This window comes from Equus asinus, chromosome 3 (assembly GCF_041296235.1).
Source record: "Equus asinus isolate D_3611 breed Donkey chromosome 3, EquAss-T2T_v2, whole genome shotgun sequence".
In the NCBI taxonomy this organism is placed as follows: domain Eukaryota; kingdom Metazoa; phylum Chordata; class Mammalia; order Perissodactyla; family Equidae; genus Equus; species Equus asinus.
Genome location: NC_091792.1, coordinates 20,817,971 through 20,831,684, shown reverse-complemented (window position 1 = coordinate 20,831,684; position 13,714 = coordinate 20,817,971). Strand labels below are relative to the sequence as shown.

The 13,714-nt window shown below is 37.3% G+C and overlaps 1 protein-coding gene across 1 annotated transcript in view; it reads right to left on the bottom strand.

Moving 5' to 3' along the window:
* Positions 1-292: 292 nt before the first annotated feature.
* C3H4orf33 (chromosome 3 C4orf33 homolog) overlaps positions 293-13,714 on the bottom strand; it is a 134,052-nt gene continuing 120,630 nt past the window's right edge. The window contains exons 12-13 of the transcript XR_011501914.1: positions 4,969-5,050; positions 293-4,116 (exon numbers count right to left, since the gene is read on the bottom strand). The gene's annotated coding sequence lies outside the window, so the exon portion shown is untranslated. The remainder of the gene's footprint in view (positions 4,117-4,968; positions 5,051-13,714) is intronic.

Genomic DNA, 13,714 nt, shown 5'->3' with positions numbered 1-13,714 from the left:
TCATGAAAACACAGGAGAACTAGAAGAGGGGCTGGCCACGTGGCTGACTGGTTAAGTTGGCGCGCTCCACTTTGGTGGCCCAGGGTTTTGCCGGTTCGGATCCTGGGCACAGACATGGCACCATTCATCAAGCCACGCTGAGGCAGCGTCCCACATAGCACAACCAGAGGCACTCACAGCTAAAATATACAACTAGGTAGTGGGGGAGTTTGGAGAGAAGAAGGAAAAAAAAAAAAGATTGGCAATAGATGTTAGCTCAGGTACCATCTTTAAAAAAGAAAAAGAAGGACTAGAAGAAATATAGTCATATTTATTTTACACAAATCTTGTAGTGAGGAAAGATTTTCTAAACATGACATGAAAACCATAAAGAAAAAATGATAAATTTAATAATATGAAAATTATAAACTTCTGTACAACAAAAATGATACAACATGGCATAACCAAAATTAAAAACAAACAAATAAAAATGCAACACAGATCACAGATAAAAGGTTGATTTCCCTAATATACAAAAGGATCTTACAAATCAATAAGAAAAATTATGCAAGCACCACAACTGAAAAATGTCAAAAAACGTAAGCTGGAAATGCTTGGAAAAAACATAAATGTCACTAAACATATGAAAAGATGTTCAACTTCACCAATAGTTGGAAACATTTAAATTAAGCAATACAGAGGTATAATTCTTCACCATAAAGACTGCAATTTTTAAAAATAGTAGCACCAGTATTTGTTGAGAATGTGGAGAAACAAGTACTCTCACAAACATCAGGTTAGAGTATAAATTAGTATAACTTTTTTGAGAGTGATCTTGCAACATGTACTACAATTTTAAATGTGTATACCTTTTTTACCTCAATTCCTCTCCCAGAATTTATCTTATAGAAATACTTAAACAAGTTCAAAAACATGAATATTGTAGAATTGTTGAAAAGGATAAAAAGTAGAAATAATTCAAATGTCTATCAGTAAGAAGTAGGTTATATAAATCACATTTCTTCTATTCAGTGGAATACCATGCAGTCAAGGAAAATGGCCGTTTTTGTATTGCTTATACTTTTTATAACTTGTTTATATTGATTTAACAATACTAAGAATAACATAAGACATAATGATAGATATATATTCTTTCTGATTGTATCAAGTATAATTCCACTGCACTCATTTACCCATTTATTTATTCAACAAATATTTGTGAGTGCCTATTCCGTACAATGCCCATTAGAAAATTGTGTAAATGGCTCCTCAAGTTCCCTTCTAGCTCTTTTAGTCAATTTCCTTTCTCAAATACGGTGAAGATGGTGTTTGCTAGTGTTTTAAAAAACTTGAGAAGTTGACGCATCTGATATAACAGCAGAATCAATCTTCAGTCTAAAAACCAATATAAAGGAGCAAGAAAGGTAGAACAGTTCAGGACTGGTTGTGAAAGATGAGCTTTGGGAAATGCCAGAGGGCCGTTTCTTACTGTTGCCACAGTATGCAGGCTGCTTTTTCATTTGGCATGTAAGGAGTCGGAAGAGAAAAGTCATTGCCTCACAATGTTTATTTGCTCCTAAAAGTCTCAGTTTTTTCTCTCTCACTATATAATTTAAGAAGAGAAGATAAAAGGGAGATTTTCTGCAATATCATGAATTAAAATTCATAAAAGAGAAATTTGACAGGACTGAAAATCAACCAGTATGCGCTGGTTGAGTTCAAGAGGTTGTCAACATATTGAAATCTTTTCTTAATGGTTTGTGGGAAGTCATGGCTCTGAAGCCCCCAAGGGCTCCTCACAGCCCTGGCTGCTTAGCCTGCTCCCAGGATTCCCAGACCTCCCCACGATATAGCCAGGAAGAGCCTAATGCCTGTCCCAGGAGAGGCATCCAGGCTCCTACTCCAGGCATGGCTGGTGTCCATTCTGAAGGGTCAGGGCCATGCCTCAACAATTGTTGAACATTTTGAGTATCACCGTGGGGGATCATATATATTTCCACTTCTTCATTTTAACAAATTGGGTAGCCATTGCCTTTGAGGGTACTCAGAAATCTCCTAAATGGTCACCATCTTCACCTCTTGGCGATCTCACTTTGGTGTTGGCAAATCCCAGGATCCTGAGTCATGAAGGTTCTAACATCTCCCTGCTTCCGCTGCTCTGTCATCCCGGCTCTGCACCTGTCATTCCTCAGCTTACACAGGCAAGGCAATGAGCGCTGACTCCACATGCCTTTGGAGTGAAGCTTTGGATCTCCTATTTAGGGCAAAGTTCTGGATTTTTTTAGTCTGTTGTATATAATTAGTGTTCATTTTTGTTATCTTACTTAATATTTTACATCATTGACTTGTCTGTTCTCAGCCTGCCTTTTTCAGTTTTCAGCATGATTTTGGACATTTTGCTCCTGATATTCGCTTTCTAACCTAGTAGGACTCCCTTTACATCTCTGATCTGTCCATTCATTAAAATTCAGAGTCCACACCAGGCTTCTGCTTTGTCTGACTGAGTGATTCTTCCCTGTGCCCACGTTTGGCAGGCGTTTAATAGTAATTAAAAATCTCTCTGATCTGTTCATAGGGCTCTCTGATAATCAGCAAGAAGTCACTTTGATTGATAGTCACTGTCATAAAAATAGGAAGGCAGGACCCCTTAACAAATTTCCATGAAGAAATATTCAGTAGATGAAATGTTCCAAAACAATGTCCAGACATATTTAACCTCAAAGTAGAGTTTTTTAAAAGGACAATGTTAGCTTTTACTGTCTGGCAACCATATCAAAGTAAAGCCCAGAATAGAAATTCTGAGTGTCCCTGAGGCCTGAAAAAGCCCCTGAGGTTCCCTTTGTCCTACTCATTAGCTGAAACTCTTCGGTGGTGTGAGGGATCGACTAGAAATCTATAGCAATAAAGCTGGTGGTGAGGCCATCCTGGCAGGTGAGAAATTAAGACAGGAAGTGAATCCTGAGGGCTTTAAAATAATGAGGAGAAATGGCAAAACCAACAGCAGTGGGTAAAGGGCATGAACAGCTAAAGAGTCTCCATGGGTCATCATTGGAAAACATATTACTTCAGTATATATTCTCTTGATTTAGTGCCTGCTGCCTGAGGTCTGTGGTACCACTAAAGCTAATAAATCATTGCTCTGGATGACAGCCTGAGCACCTGTGTTTTATCATACAGCAGGAAACCTTGTAAATTACCAAGAGAAGCAACTAGTGACCATGCAGCAGAGCTATGAGAATCAGTCAAAGCCTCAGTCCATTAAGCCCATTTCATTTTATTTGCAGGTGCATTAAAAGAAATAGGGAGCACTGCAAAAAAGATGAGCCCAGCCTTTTGATTAGTGTTTAATGAGAACGGCACAGGGCAGCTGGAGCAGACTCCTAATGGCCTGCAGATGGAATATGTCCACAGTCGGCCCCCATCTGCTTCTATCTGCCCATTGGCTATACTGCAATTTAGCTTATAAAAGCAATAGGATAACTTCAAGGAAGTGAGTTTGTAGCAGCCACAGAAACCTTGCTTTGTGCTTTTGTGCCTTTCAGCTTTGTTTCGCGGAGAAAGTTGGCTTATGAATTCACTTGGTGTGTCACACTTTTCAAAACTTTTGATTCTGTAACTTCCCCTCAAACAAATTGGCCAGAAAAAAAATGTGCCAAAGTCACATATACTTTTCTTAGCAAATTCATCAAAGTAAGTAAGCTTACTCTTTTTGACCTCTAACTTTTTATTCAAGCTACTACTGTCTTGTTATGATAACCTCTGTATTCTTGAGCATTCACCAGAGGCAAAAGTAAAAAGAAGCTTGACACTAGAAGATGTGTTTGCACCACTCACTTAATGGAGCCATCAGCCATAAGATACACATCCACAGAAAACAATCTTCAATAGAGCTTTTGACCAAGCACTTCTTGATTTAAAGTCTCCTGTCATTAAAAGAAAATCTAGTGCTCCTAACTTAGGTCCAGATGACATTTAACTGCATAGGGCCATGTTTTTGATTACCTAGAGATCATTAATCTGAGTGGAATATATGCAGTGCTATTCTAGGATCACATTTTTTTACATGGAAGGACTCAAAATACACCTGCTGGGCCTCCAAATACAAGGCCACAAGCCCAAATTTCAGCATGCCAGCTTCTAGAAGAGAGGAGAAAGGGAGTTGTTATTATCTCTAATTGTCTGTACTTGTAATAGCCAGATGGCTGTAATTCAGCAAAAACCCAGCAGTTCTCTCTTCCCTGTCATTATTTTAGAAACTGTGAGTTGGATAGGGACATAAGGTAAGCAACAGATCTTCCCTTCTCATACTCCCTCTCTGCTGAATATTGGGAGTAGTTCCTGTAACTGCACCCACAGAAAGATCCCCACTTTGTGCTTCTCTGTGCGTGACTGTTCCAGCAAGTTCTCAATTATTCAGGGAGAAGGCTTGCCATATTCTGGGTAATTTTCATTCTGTGTATCCCTCATACTCTATCATTGTCTCTTCACACGCTGTCTGCTATTTCCGTTTGTGCCATTGCTGGGGTGACAGAAAGAAGCATCACCCATCAGCAGCCCCCTCCCCACCAGCCCCTCCCCACCAGCCGTGCCAATGGCACTTCAAGCAGACTGCTAGAGTAAGTGCTCCATCAACTTCCACCTCTCGAAGCTGTCAGCCCAAGATGATGTATCTACAAAGGGATTTTAGAGCTTTATAAGCAAATAATGCCTCCTCCAAAGCACATATTAACTGAGCAAACAATACGCCTTAATTCAGCGTGTGCATTTGCATATTTACACAGAAGCCCCTGCTGCTTATTTGCCTAAGATAATGAAAGAGCATCCAAGGAACCTTCTCCACTGGAGCCTAAGCACACATGCAGAAAACATGATGGGTTGATTTAAAGTTTTAATTTCCTTTTTCTGTCGGGGAGAGTCACTGTTTGGATTAATTTAGATAACCCATAGTATCTGGCAAAAGAGAGAGTAGACCTGGACAGAAATTCTTACCAGTCTTTTTCTTTGCAGTGTGCTGATTTATTTCAGTACGTTCTGCCAAATTTTCTTCAGCCTGAAATAAGGTTAATAACGCCTGTAGAAAGACAGGGAGGCCTAATGATATGAAAAACTTTGAAGTTCAATAACGTTTTGTAGTACCATAAAATCCTAACATTGCAAATCAGACTAATAAGAAATCTCTACTTCCAAGTGTCCGCAGAACAAAATGGTCACTCACGTTCACCCTCAGTAAGTAGTTAAGAGCAGCATCAATAGAACTCATCTTTCTAGATTTTCATGACCTTAAGGATTTGTCTTTCAGTAAAATATTCCTGAATATGAATTCGGTAGTATATCCTAATCAAGCAGGCCTCTCAAAATTCTTTTTTAGGTTGATAAGGAATAGAAATAATCAGATGTTCAACATTTCCTTTTCTCAGGTAAATTGAGCTCAATTTATCATAAAAATCGTCAATTGGAATTGAATGGAGAAAGGCATCAAGATTAGGAAGGAGGAAATAAAACTGTTTTTCTTTGCATAGTAAATGAGTGTGGATGTAGCAAATCATAAGGAATCTAGAGAAAAACCACTACTACAACTAATAAAATAAGTAAATTTAGCAAAGTAAGGATATAAGATCGACATACAAAAAATTCACTGTATTTATATATACTAGCAACAAGCAACTGGAAAAGATAATTTCAAAATCAATACCACTTATAATAGTATCAAAAATCAAGACAGTGTAATATTAAAATAATGATGGATAAATAAGTTAATGGAGTAGAATGTAGTGTTCAAAAATAGACCCGCCTATATACAGAGAATATGTTTTAGACAAAAATCCATGGCAACAATGGAGAAAGAAAAGTCTTGTTGACAAATAGCACTAGATCAACTATATAAATATACGAAAAAATATAAAAGAACTTTGACCCCTTCCTCACACCATGCACAAGATTGATTTGAGATGGATTTGGACCTGAATTTGGAGCTAAAATTCAAAAGGCTGAAGAAGAAAAAGTAGAAGAATATTTATATGATTGAGGGTAGAAAAAGATTTCTTAGGGAACACAAAAAGTGCTAACCATAAAGTACTAACTTCATCAAAATTTAAAAACTCATCAAAGATACCATTAAGAAAATGAAAAAGGAAGCTACAGAAGAGGAGACAATATTTACAATACTCTTATCTGACAAAGGATTTATATCCTAAATATATAAAGAATTCAATAATAAAAAGACAAACAACCCAAATTTAAAAGTGGAAAAAGTTTTGAATTCACACTTCAACTTCACAAAGAAGATACAGAATGTCCAATAAGTACATAAAAGGATGTTCAACACCGTTAGTCATCAGGAAGCTGCAAATTAAAACCAGAATGAGACATCACTTCACACTCACTAGAATAGCTAAAACTAAAAAGACTCTCATAAATTGGTAACAGGAGTGTAAAATGGAACAACCACACCGGAAAACTGTATGACAGTACCTTAAGTTAAACATATACCTACCCTAGGATCTCTTCCATTCTTAGATATTTACCAAAGAAAAATAAAAACATGTCCACACAAAGACTTGTACAGAAATGTTTATAGCATCTTTATTAATCATAGCCAAAAAGTGAAAACAACCCACATACCATTCACAGGAACATGGATAAACCAGATGTGACATATCGTATAATGGAATACTAATCAGCAAGTTTTTAAAATTAACTACTGGTGCACGCAACAACATAAATGAACCTAAAAAACACCACGTTGAGTGAAAGGAGTTAAACGCAAAAAGAGTACATACTCTTTTATTATATCATAGGAATGAAGTTCAAGAGCAAACAAAACTAATGTATGGGGTTAGGAATCAGAGCAGTGGTTACCTAGCAGGGGATAGAGACTGACTAGAAGGAGGCTTCTTAGAACTTTCCGGGATAATGGAAATATTCCATATCCTATTTGGGTTGTTGGTCACAATTGTCTAAACTCATTGCCCTGTACCTTTAAGATCTGTGCATTTTGCTGCATGTAACTTTTACCTCAATAAAAAGGGGAAGGAAAGAAAAATAATCACATGGAAAATATAAAGGATCAAATCTATACTGTCCATGCCCCAAAACATAAAGTGCATCTATAATCTAATTGCAAACTAATAATATACTTAGATACTCACTGAACATTTGCTATATACTAGGACACATTTTAGGTAGCCACATTTCATGGATTTTTCTCATTTTATCCTCAGGGTAACCACATGAGGGCACATTTTTTATCATCACTAAGACTTTACAGATGAGGAAATTTAGGCTTAGAGAGATTAAGTAATTTACTCAGGATCATGGAACTAAGAGGCAAAGACAAATTTGTACCTGGCTGTCTACTACAGAAGCTAAGTATTTAAATACTGCAGATCATCTGAAAAGCACTTGTTTAGGGCTTCAAAATGGGTTCAATACCTGTGCTTGAACTGATGAGAAATCTTGATCAGAAAAAGATATATTGTGTCTAAGAGGTGAAGGGTTTAATAAAAGTAGAATGTACAAGTTTAGTGAATTCAGAGTAACATTAATGATGATGAAAAGATAGCCAAGATTTATTGAGCACTAACTATATGTTAGACATCATCTAAGCACTGAATGAATTTTAATTTATTAAACCCTCACCATGAACCTATGACACAGGCATTATTATCCTCATTTGTACAGAGGAGGAAACTAAAACAGGCAGAGTTTTAGTTGTTTGGTCAAGATGCACAGAAAGTAAGTGGCAGAGATCAGCAAGATATTGGGGAAGAACAGACAAAATAAAGAGAAGGAGTCTGCGGGATGTTTGCATTCCTGAAAAATAAAAAGTGAGATGTTATTACCCAAGGACTCAGCTGAAAGTTAGCCATGTTAAGAGTGTCAAAATGAGAAAAGCCATAAGCAAAGTGAGTAGAGAGTGATCAAGGACAGAGCAACATATGTTCCAGCTACATTCATCTTAAGGAAAGGCCTTAGGAGGTGCCTGGGGGGATTTGTTCATTGGATAAAGGATGTTCCCACAAGAGGCTGGTCTCAGTTGTACATTGTGATTGAATTCTCTCTGCCTGGGAAAACTTCTGAGCTACCAAAGAGCCGTTGTAGCTCAAACTGACATGGTCCTGGGCTTTAAAGTAAATAAACCAGTTATTTGTGAATTATATAACTTCACTTGTTACACCAGCAGCTATTACTGCATAAAGTGAACCCCAGATCGAGGGGACAGTAAAGCATATTCTCCCTATGTGGTACCTGGCAATCTGGACATGTCCCCCCCGCAAGGGGTCTCTCCCTGGTCTTGCTGCCATCCAGGCAACTTGAGACTACTCAGTGGGATAAGGATAGGTAGACAGGGGAACAAATGTAAACACGATAGTGTCTTTTACTGAGTTAATAAAATAATTCCAATCAAATACAAAGTTTTTAATCAAAATGTAAATGCTATGAAAATCTGCCTTAGTGGGATGCAAAACAGGTCATGTTCTCCATCCAGCTCAGCCCCGCTCCCGCCTCACTGGGATGAACTATGTCACATCTCCAAGGGCTGACATTTACCAGAAAGCTTAGCAGCAAGGGAGCCAAGCCCAAAGTCACTCCTCGTAGCTGAGCAAGAGGACAGATGAACCTCGAGTCTTTTCCTTAGGCTTACACGGGGCTGCAGGCTGAGGAAAAGACACCAGCTCAGCAGGCAGGTGAAAGCAATGCAGCCTTGCTCGGTTTTTGTACTCCAAAAACACTGGGTGAACATGAAGATTTGTTTCTGATACACTAGCAGAGAAATGGGAGACTGGAAAGTCAAATCCAGAGAACAATATTTAAAATTTTACTAAGCTAACTATAAGCATATGCTCTAGGAATAGAATTGAAGAAACACCTAATGGCAGTTACTTTTCTCTTTATTAGGAAAGCTGAGAAAGTGTTTTTCAACCATTTGGGAAAGAAACTGTATGAAACGATCATTTTTAGTTTACTAGTTTTTATTTCTCTGTATTTCTTGAATACATGGAAATTCATGCCTTGAAAAATCACTCAATAATGATGATGAGACAATACAGTGCATTTTGCTTTGATCATTGCAAAGATGAAACAATACTACCTCAATTATCTTCTAACCACTAGAAGTACCTGATGCTACCAGGTACATCTCTAATATAAAACATATGAGTGTTTTCTCTGTAAAATGCCCGTACATATATATAATGTGACACTGGAGGTGGCATGACAATTAAGGGTATAATTGCTGTAATTACTGATGGAATTACTCATATTCCTCTATGCTACTTTTTCTAATTATCTTAGTTTAATGAAAATGTGTATTTTTGCATTGAACAGAATGTGGCCATCATTTGGCTGCCTGCCTCAGATGATGTACAGTGTCTGTCCCTTGAACAAACACAGAGCAGAGAGGTCACCACTTGTTTGCAGGAAGAAGAGGTTTCTGGAACACAACAGGCAATTTAAATGCATGTCATGAACATCCTGCAAAAGCTCAGAGATGGGTTTCATTGGAAGAAGTATAACAGTAGGGGGGACATTATCTTAGAAGGAGCCCAATAGCTTTACAGTCTTCAGACTTTAATGAGAATGACTTGTAAAAATAGTACAAAGGAATCATACTGTTTGTCCATTCTTATTCTAGTCTCTGACTCAAAAATGGATTCAAACAGCTCCACTTTTCCTGGTTTTGTTGCACTCTTTATCACAAGAATAAGGCCTGAAAGATTGGTGATTGAACCATTCTGAAAATTGCAAGACTTGAAAGAAGCCTACTCTCTTTCTTTTTTACTTCCTCTATTTTAAATGCCTTGGAAACTTAATAGACAGGCTGTACTGCTTATTTATTCACTTATCAGTCACCTGGACAGAGGTTAAATAGATACTCATTGAACAAAGAGTATGTGATCATTCAAAACATATATCTAGCATATTCAGTTTTTTCTAGGAGTAAAAGGTACTTTGCAAATCCAGATAATTTTTGATATCACAGCTACTTGTTATCACTAATCAGAAGAGCTATAATACTTACTTTATCAAGTCTATGAAAACCGTATGGAAGGAAATAAAAAAATAAAATTGGGAAAATTATCTTGATTCAATCACTCAACAATTCTAACAATTTGCTTTTCAGGCCTATATTAGTTTCCTATTGCTGATGTTAATAAATTACCACAATATTAGTGGCTTAAAACAATACAAATTCATTATCTTACAGCCATGGAGTTCAGAAATTGAAACGGGTCAATAGAGCTGCATTCCTTATGAAGTTCTAGGGGAGAAATTTGTTTCCTTGCCTTTTCCAGCTTCTAGAGGTGGACCCCATTCCTCGGCTCATGGCCACATCGCTCCAACCTCTGCATCTCCCCAACCACACTGCCTCATGCTTACAAGGACCCTTGTGATTACATTGGGCCTATCCAGATAATCCAAGATAATTTCCCCATCTCAACGTCCTTGACTTAATCGCATCATAAAGTCCCTTTTGCCACATAACGTAACATGCTCATAGATTTAGGAATTAGAATGTGAACATTATATTCTGCATACCACAAGGCCTCTTTTTTTATTTCAAATTGAAGGTGGAAGGATTCTTTGCCTGTACTTCTTTTAACTTGCAGTTTAAAAAATCAACAGCTCCTGAAGGGAAGGCAATTACTATTTTTATTAACTCATCACTAATTCGTAGGGTTACCAGGAATCAGAGCTGACTTGACAGCAGATAACAACAAAAATATCAGAAATTGCATATTTAAGATTCTGTTACAGAGTTAGTCGTTAATCTTCCAGTTTTCACTTCTGCCTAGTCAATGGATGGCTGTTTCCATCATGAATATAGCAGAAAGAGAATACACATCCAGATGTGCGCTTCTAAATTAAACAAATGAAAGTCCACTTTTCAATTTAAATTATTACTTCCTACCTGCCTCCATGCACTGACATGACCATTAGATCCTTTTTCCTAACCATCCAAGCTTTTGACTCATCTACTCTCAGACTTCTATCTTTTGAAATCCCTTAGCCCTTTCTGTGAGGAATGGGAAAAGGAGACAGTAAGACTAGCTAATGATTTTTAAAAATAATTTATCATTTATACTGTGACTAGGAACACCCTTAAACATGTCTATTTTACTATTCTATGTTCAGTATATGTCTACTCAAGTCTGTTAGTTTGCTTCATTACATCATGACGAAAAAGTACAAAGCTCAGGAAAGTTCAGGTGGTACATAGACAAGTCCTCATCCAACAAAAAAGTACCTTTGGGTTAAATGCACAAAAAACTCAGTACATAAATTTGAAGCCAAGCTTCAGACTCTTCTTTTAGTGTTCCTTTACCTTATCCCAAGTTGCCTCCCTCAAGTGAATATATGAAAATGACTTATATTTAGCCCATCAATTGTTTAAATGTAAATGAGTGCTTCAGAACTTTCTATAGTATATAAGTACAGAATAATGCTTCTGGTATATTTCCAGCTAAAAAGCGTGTTCTCTTGGGGCTGGCTCAGTGGCGTAGCAGTTAAGTGTGCACATTCCACTTCAGTGGCCCTAGGTTCGCTGGTTGGGATCTCAGGTGCAGACCTACGCACCACTTGTTAAGCCATGCTATGGCAGGCATCCCACATATAAAGTAGAGGAAGATGGGCATGGATGTTAGCTCAGGGCCAGTCTTTCTCAGCAAACACGAGGAGGATTGTCAACAGATGTTAGTTCAGGGCTAATCTTCCTCAAAAAAAAAAAGCAACCTCTCATTGCACCAAAATGTATTGTAGTAACTATACAATCTGACCAAAATCAACAATTTAATCAACTCATCTTATTTATCTATTGTCTGAGAAAGTAAACATCCTTCTATTTATTTTTAACTTTATGTTCAAGATCTGATGTTAGAAATCTTGACTCATCATCAAGGGTGTTCTTTTTTCCCTCATCTTAAAAGTAAAATTTACTCCAAAAATACTTTCAAAAGATAGCTATTCACTTTAGCTGAAAAACACTGGATCTTTAAATTTTAAAATCCTTCACTGAGCATCTTCCAAAGTGAAATTTCTTATAGTACTCAACCAACTTGTGAAATATTTTGGCCTTATATAGGGTTTCACTGATTCCAGGCAAGGGCATTTTGACAAACAAGTTGAGCATTGAAACCAAAAGTTGAAATTCAGTCGAAAGAAGTTCTCTCTTTTTCATTTTAATAACATTTCTGCACAAATTCCGAAACGATAGGGTCCCTGTTATTCTGAGTACAATGATCATTACTCATGTCTGCTGGGGCATTATTGGATGTATACTTTGGAATAAAGAGGGCTTTTACAATGTCTAATATGATGTCCTTTGCAATCTGTTATTAGTCTGTGCATCACCTTGCCAGTTAATCATCCCATTATAGATTCTGCAAATCTGACAACCCAGAGGGATTGAAATGCAGTATGCTACAAGATTAGAAATAGCTATATGAAAACGAAGTAAGGGTAACAAATGTTGTAGATTGGAACATAAAACAAAGGCTTCAAAAAATGTTTGTTCTGGAGATCTCTCAATACTTTTACCATAAAAGAAACAAGAGCAACAGACAAGCAGGGAGAGAGGAGAGCCATGGACTTGACCACAGGTGAGGAATAAAATAAAGCCAGCAGTTTGTAAAGGATTTTTTGGAAGCTATCCAACATAATTAAAAATCAAATTAATACATACATCAGCTCTCTATTTACCTGCCCTGTCATTTGAGAGCAGAAAAGGCCAACGCATTTCGTCAATCACCCCCAGAACTGCACAGCGCCACTAATCTCACCACTTGTTTACGTGTGATGGTTGGTCCCCTTGCTTCTGTGTACTTTGCTGCCATCTCCAGGAAACTGTGATGACAAGAACAGCCCAACCTGGGCAGCTGTTATAGCCTTAGAAAATAGTCTTGGGATTGTCTGAATTTGAAACCATCTTTAATAGAAAAACCTGGAAATTTAAAATATTTTCAGTTATCGATGGTTATTAGATCACAGGTACAATATCTATTGGTTATTTATTTGGAAATAGAAGTTACACTTTAAAATGAGAGCTTCATTAGCAAAATGTCAAATTCAGAAGAAATCCCATTAAAATAGCATGTTTAATTTCCAAACTGTTAAAGATAATAGAAAAACAGTTTGTCATGAAAATCTTTATTGCTATAACAATCCAAAGAATTATTGGCAAATTGGTCTGCATTGAATATATTGAATTACTATAAATTCAAATCCTTTTTTAGTGAACAAGTTCTCTAAAGGAGACAGCAAACACTGAAATTCCATTTGCTAGTGACTATAAAAGAGGATAATAAAAAAGCTGAAAGCGTGGATTCATGTTTTCCCTAGAAAATATCCTAAATTGAGGGGGATCGGGGTTTCTAAGGCTTTTTTTGCTAAACTTCTGCCTATAGGGTGCTCACTGCCAGAACAGACCCCCTTGATTGGCATGTAAAGAAAAGGGAAATAGTTCTGACAGCCCCCAGGGAAAGTGCAAGGTGCTTCTCCACCATGAACAGTCGGCAAGTGCAGTGAGGTTCAATGTCATGTAGAGCAAGGTGCAGACTGCTCACAATGTCAGTGTAGTGAACATCAAGGACATGACGGAATAACTTGGGGAAGAAAGTGCCTTCTCTGACCTTGATTGTTTATGTTTGATCAAAAATATACAAGGTAATAATTGCACTAAATCTTTATTCTATAGATAACATCTGATATAGGAATAATACATATCCACATGTAAGAC